Source organism: Haliaeetus leucocephalus, unplaced genomic scaffold (assembly GCF_000737465.1).
Source record: "Haliaeetus leucocephalus isolate CR32 unplaced genomic scaffold, Haliaeetus_leucocephalus-4.0 Scaffold495, whole genome shotgun sequence".
Taxonomy (NCBI): domain Eukaryota; kingdom Metazoa; phylum Chordata; class Aves; order Accipitriformes; family Accipitridae; genus Haliaeetus; species Haliaeetus leucocephalus.
This window is the reverse complement of record NW_010972931.1, coordinates 1285704-1292743: the sequence shown is the minus strand read 5'-3', so window position 1 is coordinate 1292743 and position 7040 is coordinate 1285704. Positions and strand designations below refer to the sequence as shown.

The 7040-nt window shown below is 44.6% G+C and overlaps 1 long non-coding RNA gene across 2 annotated transcripts; it reads left to right on the top strand.

Moving 5' to 3' along the window:
- Window positions 1-10: 10 nt before the first annotated feature.
- Window positions 11-6644, top strand: LOC104836870. Of its 2 annotated transcripts, XR_774882.1 has the most exons (4): window positions 11-624; window positions 3919-4039; window positions 5852-5989; window positions 6439-6644. It is a non-coding gene; the product is annotated as an uncharacterized LOC104836870 (long non-coding RNA). The 2 variants fall into 2 exon arrangements; XR_774881.1 differs by having other exon boundaries at window positions 5852-6644.
- The last annotated feature ends 396 nt before the right edge of the window (window positions 6645-7040 follow it).

The following is a 7040-nucleotide window of genomic DNA, read 5'->3' as shown; positions in this document are numbered from 1 at the left end:
GGGGGGGGGAGCGCAGTCGGCAGCGCCGGCGATTTTCTGTCGTCTGTCGTGAGGGAGATGTGGTGGCGTTTACCTGACATTTCCTCTCGGGAAGTCCCCGGAGCCCGCAGGCACCCGGTCCTGCCGGGATCGGCGGTGTCCGGTAGCCAGGAGCGGGGAAGGCGGGCCTGGAAAACCCTCCCCGGGCTCCAGCAAAGCAAAACAACGCACGCTTTCTGCCTCGTATTTTCTTTAAAAAAAACGTCACTGGCAATCCCCTAATTTCGGGGAGACTGACTCATCATTTCTGAACGCTCAGACTTGCTGGTACAGTCGTTGCGTATTGAGGCGCTGATGTTCTGTTGTAGGGAACGCAGGGAGCGACGGCCTGACGGAGGACCTCAGCATCTGAACCCCGTTTAAGTATTTCTGCTGCTGTCATCAACTTGGTGTGTGAACGCTCCAGAGTGGGGTGTTCAGGGGAGCACAGGCAGCTATTTACCGACCCCCTCCAGTGGGAGCCAGGCACTGAAATACTTCAGAGGAGCGGAAATGATACCGTAGGCCAAGCCTGTTTTGAACTGACTCTGCCCCGCTGCTTCGGGCAGGTTTCAGAGGGCAGTTGCTCGTTTTCTGAAGATACCTGTAAGTTCTCCAGTTTTTTTCTTCCTCTCGTTTTCTGTTTCCATGAGTTGCTGTACTTGCTGATGTAAACCTCGAAAACCTGAGATCTTGTATATGTAAATTACAATGAGTACTACAGCATCTAGGCAGCGCTCCAAGCCAGTGTTTCTGGACCTGCGTGCTCTGGTTTAGGGTGGCATCAAGAGGGAGTTGTGTATTGGCAGCACTAGCCTGGGAACACCTATTCTAAACTGTTGGCACCACCTTGGTAGTTACAGCCTGTTTCACTCTTGCCTTGAAGAAGCTGAGCCACTGTCGGCAATGACAGGTAGTTAACAGTCCCCTGGCTAGTATAAGAACCCGAGCCAATAATTATGACTCAGTAGAGGCAAGACATCTGAAAAGAATCCAAATGAGTCCCCATAAGAGTCATTCTTGCAAAAAAGTTAACCACCGTTCTGGACACACAATAGTAATTACACATACAAATAATAAATCAGTTTGTAAAAGTACCTGCTAATTTACTAAACAAGAACTTTTGTCCTTCCTCTTTACAGACAAAAAAAAAATAAATTAGAAAGGTACAACTTTCCGGTCTAGTTGTGGCCTGCTAGGCTTCAGTAATTTGCTCAAAAGTATTGATAGGCTTGGAAGCACTGAGGATAGAGAGCTTGGTATCATCTGCCTCTTAAAAGTCCCGTCTACTAGATCTTCCTCCATTAGCCTCTCATACGTTGCCAGAAGAGTGACAGAAAAAAACCACCATCGGACTTTGCACAAGTCCTACAGAAAGGATGGGACTGAGCTCACCTGAGGACGCATTTGGTACACGCTTTGAAGGTCCCCATCACATTTCCCAAAGATGATTCTCGGTGCTTTGTGTAGTGCTAATCAGATGCGTACATTACAGTGTAATCAGATACACCTGTACCCAGAAACACCTATTCTCTGCACCCCTCTCTGGGCTCAGCAGCCTGTCAGCTAGTGGTGGTGGGAAATCAGGTGTATGTGTACATCTCCAGGCTGGAAAGTTTTTGGAAGATGTGGAGCTGACACCCGTTGCCCAGCTCTGCTTTTCCTCCTCCTCCTCTTTCATTTTGGCCTCTTGCCTCTGAACTGCAGTAGGTGAGAGATGGGAGATTTTGAATGGAGTTTCAGTTCTTTTTTCATATTAGGGGCCCATTTCTTACGCTGGTGGAGTGCTCACAAGTAGAAGTGTAGGGAACGATTGCCATGTGTCAAAGAAGGAAGAGACTTGTGGGCTTCATTTTCTTCCTGTTTTCTATACTTCAAGGGAGGATAAAGTATGTATCTCTCCTCCTCCTGCTTCCAAGCCCCTTTGCTCTGATTACAATAAATCCTTCCTGTTTAGAAACGCCAGTCTCTGAGGTTTTCAAAAGTTTTTTGAAGCCGTTACCTTACTAAAGATCTAAACTCAGAACAATGGGAATCAAGGAAACCTATAACCAGATCAACAACTCTCACAACTACTGTGTAACGTACATATTATGTGTGTGCATATATATATATTATCATATAACATATACTTCATATAACATACAAATATTCTAGTAATTATAGTTATTCTAGTCACTATGGTTATTCCAGCTCATCAGCATAAAGTTCAGAATTCTTAATATGAGGAACATAAAATCCCAAACATGTTCCACAAATGCAGATACTGAATATACAAGGATAGCTGGTACAAGGAATTCTGGCGGCCTCCTTTTTCTTTCTCTGCCCTAGTTGAATATTGCTGTATGAAATACTATGTAATCACTACAGCTGTGTCTCTATTTATTAGAAAAGATAGTGTCTTCTGATTGTTAGTCATTATATTTTATAGGTACAGACCAATCAGATGAGTTATTCCTTCTAATGAATTGCTGTTTCTGCACCATTTAATAGCTTAATCCCTCTCTTCTACAGTTACATATGGGGTTGTTTTTTTGGCTTGTTTGTCTGTTTATAAGGCTAAATTCATACTTACCTGGGTGATGGTAATAGAATTTTACAAGTCTATTCCTTTGCTTATGGTTGAAAGTTTTGAAACAAACCTGCAAAAGGTTAACATGCAAGATGAGCAGCGCTGAGGTTTGCAAGTATGAAGACCAGCAGACAAGTGATAGTTCACACTTTCATGCAGTATGCATTGTCTGTGCAGTGGACAGTGTATACCATTTACAGATACTTGGGCCAGAAATACCTGTTCATGTCAGCAAATGATGTGGGATTAATGGATTCTAAAATCTGGAAAACCAATCTGGCTGAGTTGGTCCTTTTTCTGCTTCCCAGTGAAGGCTCAAGAACTTCATGAACTTCCCAAACACTTACCTATCGTAGGCCTGCCATTTTAAACTTTTGGTCTTTTTTTTTTTTAAGTCAAGTCCCACTTAAGAAAACAGGTATTTCACTGAATACAGCTCCTCATCTCTTCCTCTGCTTGCCCTGAGACTGCCTCTTTCCACACCTCTTTTCTGGCTGCTGACATCTCTTTCTTGCACCTGCTGCACCTAGTGAGCTTAAACAGCACTGGCATTAAGGGCGAGCGAAAAACTCTGACTGGAACTAGTAATTGTGCACTGCAGTACAAGGCCAAGGCAGAAGTACATCTGAGTTGTCCCAGCATGGAGTCAATCCTGCACTGAGTTCAAGAGAGATACACCTCAACAGTTAGAAACCACTGACAAAGACACCAATCTGACCCCTGAACGAATCCGTACCAGCCCTCGGGCTTGTTTCTGTGAACTGTGGCGCAGGACCCCAACACTTCTGATGAAAAACAGGCAGCATTTGTTAGAGCAGTTGATGGGTAGGTTGTCTGAACAATAGTAGACAGTGTTAAAAACTCAGGGCCCAGCCTACTAGGCTTTTGGTAAGAGCAGGAGAGTTTGTTTGGTTCTTTGTGTCCACCAGTGAAATTTCTTTTGCAGTTTTATTTCATTTCCCCAGGATCACTCTTTTAGAATAGGTATCTCAAGATGATTTCTCTTTTATAAAACATACTCTTTACTTTGTGCATATTTGGTGGAATGGCCGCTCAACATTTACAATATTTCTGAGTCAAGCATTTGTAATAAGCTTGAGACAATTTTTATTCTCCTTTTAAAAATTAAACAAGATTCTTAGACAAACTGACAAGCACCTAGGTTGGTTTTGTAAAAATAAGACTATAAAAGGTAAGTCAAAATGTGTCTGTTATTATGGACTAGTACAGAGTGCCAAGAGAAATTCAGTCTGCTGCAGTGGATTTAGCTCATCTTTGCTTTTGGCTTGTAGTTTGTCTTTACAACCTTTTCCCCCTTATTTTCTCAGGGTCAGCTTCCTCACCAGGTTCCTGAACTAGAATCTGACAAGAAGGGCTACAAGTACTGGAAACGTGCTCTTGATAACACAACAAATGCAGCCTTTCTCCTCTGTCAACAATTTTAAGATGGTATGGTTTAATTTTTGAGAAGAAAAATGCAGCCCTTTTAGCAATAGGGGGAAACCTGTAAATCCTTACATATCACCTAATAACAAATAGAAAGGAAAAATGAATTTTTAGCTCAATTTTTGTTTATTTACTTACGATACAAAACATGCTCTGGGATTTGCCCACTGATCTTGCCTCCGGGGACAAATCTTGTAGGTACTCCTGGGACTGGAAACTGGAAAATACATGAGGAGCCAGGTGAGCCAGAACCCCCAAAGATCCTCCCTGCCCACCACAGAGGTGCTGCAGAGCTGCTGGTGGAGAGCACACAGCTGTGCTTCCACCAGATTTTCCCTTTTGATCAAGCCCCAACGGATGAAACAATGCCTTCTTGCACATGCAGATAAAGGGACAGAAAATATATAAACCCATTCTAGGGCGTTCAGGAGCCACCTCTTTACCTTTGAGTTTCCTTCTTTATTTCAAAAAAGGAAGTTTTAGCCTTAACGGCTCCTAAGAAAAACATTAAATGGTGACCTGACAATATTAAATACATGAGTGTCCCCTTGAAACAAGGGTTTACCTGAAGCTCATATAGACACACCTCAGTGGGATTCTGACCAAGAGATGTACCACTCTGCAGACTGCATCTCCTACTAGCTGTTCAGCAGAAAATACAGAAGTAACAGGAGGAGAGCAGGCCCAGGCCGGGCACCGATCGGGTGTACCCTGGCTCCCGCTGCTGGTAACCTCTAAAGGCATCTTCTGCTCCAGGTGGAAGCAAAGGTGAATCTCCTGATGGGGGCAGAAAATCCTTTGCTGCTATTCTGCCTCTCTGGTAGATGAGTATCATCTCATTCCACGTGTCCCAGGCCAGGAATAAGGCTATCGGGAAGGGAGGCAGTTATAGGTGGTTAAGTGGACATGTGCTTACAGCCATAGACTAATGGTTTCTGAGAATGTTAGTATTTTTAAAATACGTAATTTATGTTCTGATCCATTGGCATTAAGTATTGCTTTTCATTTCAAATTTCATTCTTTTGGTACTTCAGTGCTTGTAGAATGCTTTCCACCGTTCCATTGAATTTATTCTACTGCATTAAAACAAATCTCAAGGATGAATGACGTTAACTGTTTATTTCAGGCATTTAATAATTGTGGCCTTTCCTACCCCCAGAAAATAGTGTTTTACAGCAGGACAGAGAGGTTTCTGGACTAAATGCTAAAAGCCAGTCTGGGTAGCACAGACACTAAGCCTTCTGAAACCACCAGGGAAAGAAGAAGCTCCTGCATTCTTCTGATCTGTTGGCAGTTTCATCCATGATAGCTAAACCTGGAATTAAGGCTAAAAAACATCCATTGTTATTTAGTATTGATTTGGACTCCAGCAAAGTGCTTGGCACCATACAGAACAAAGAAGCCAACAGAGTTAATGACAACTCTTAACAGGATGTGTGTTGCACTGCAAAGACATCAAACCGGCTCACTATGGAAACTGAAATAATTGGCTTGTGAAGCTTCCTGAGAAACATACAAAGCAAACATTTACAAAGGTTATTGGATGGTGTCTTCAGTTTCATCCTAGCCAGTCTCAAATAAGCAAGCCCATAAAACAGCTTTCTTATTTGATCAAAAAGTTAGACTGTTAAATGAAAAATATTGTGGAAAGTGCATATTAAGAAAAAAGGCAACATTTGTCACTGGTAGGGCTTTATATCTGACACTCTCTAAAATGAAGCAAGCTGTAGACAAACATCTATAATTATGTAAAAGCAATGATTTTAAATGATCATATTACCTGTGAGAAAAATCTATCAAACCTGTCCCTGGCAGATAGAAGAGGAAACAATACAAGGACTTCGGTGAGGCAGTTCACCACGGGCAGACCTGTTCTCTGCAGTGTCCAGTCAAGAAAGGCTGCGATCCCTTAGCACTGCCTTCCTCCCAGAGGCCAAGATGATGCTTTAGCAGGTGAGGAAGGCAGTGGTCTGGGAGACCTGAAAAGGCTGCGCTCCGAACAGCCTGCTTAGAGGCTCGTATGGAGGAGGATGGTCGGGAGCGGGGCAGACAGCATGTGCTAGAACCGACGGCTCGCTCTCTCCTCTCATACACGAGCAAGGGTGGTCGCGACTGGAGTTAAGGGGCCTCAGCTTCAACACGTGCCAAAAGGATGCTTCCTAAAAATGGCAGTAGACCTGCGGTACCCCAAAGCATTCAGCTGAGGATGTCATCTGGTTGGAGGCTGCGGGAGTAGCTGGGAAAATACTATATATGCTTGTAGAGTTCTCACTCGTTTCCTTCATACCTGGTCATAGTTACTTTTGGAAACGAGACGCTAGTTAAAAAACACTTTTGGCACCCTTAGGCCTGTTCCATTATACTGCTATTCACTCTAGTTAAGTAGCTCCTAATTTCCAAAGTGGATCAAGGCACTGCAGCCAGTGAAGCTCCGTTTCCTTGGTGTGCTCTGACAGAAAGAAAGAAAAAAATTCCACAAAGAGACGAGAGGAGCATCATCAGAAAACACGCGCCCTTTGCTTGTCCTGACGCTGGGAAGGATGCGGGCCTTGACGGTTGGCCGGCTAACGCCCAGGGCACCTCACTCGCAGTAGTTCATCTCGTTTTTGAAAATACACAGGTACGTGGGAGTAATTGGGGGTGCAGAAGTGATTTTTGAGACTCCCTGATTTATCAAGTCCAGTTTGGGAATGTCACACCGCCTTTTTCTGTCAGGAGCTAACAGGCTGCTTGCCGTCCCCTGACCTGAAAGGCAGCGTAAAACAGACCCCCCCGGGGGTTAACCGAGTAGACTTGACACAGCGGAGCCCGTTTTGCTAAATTATCCCGTTATTTCCTACGAACTCCCCCACTAAAGGCCTCGTTAAGAAGACGCCGCCCGCGGGGTCAGTCACACCGGAGCGGGACGCGCCATTTCGGCCGCCTTCCAGCGGGGCACGGCCGGACTCACCGCGGGGCCGCTCCTCCGAGCGCCCGGGCCGGGCCGGCTGTCCCGGCGGGAGGC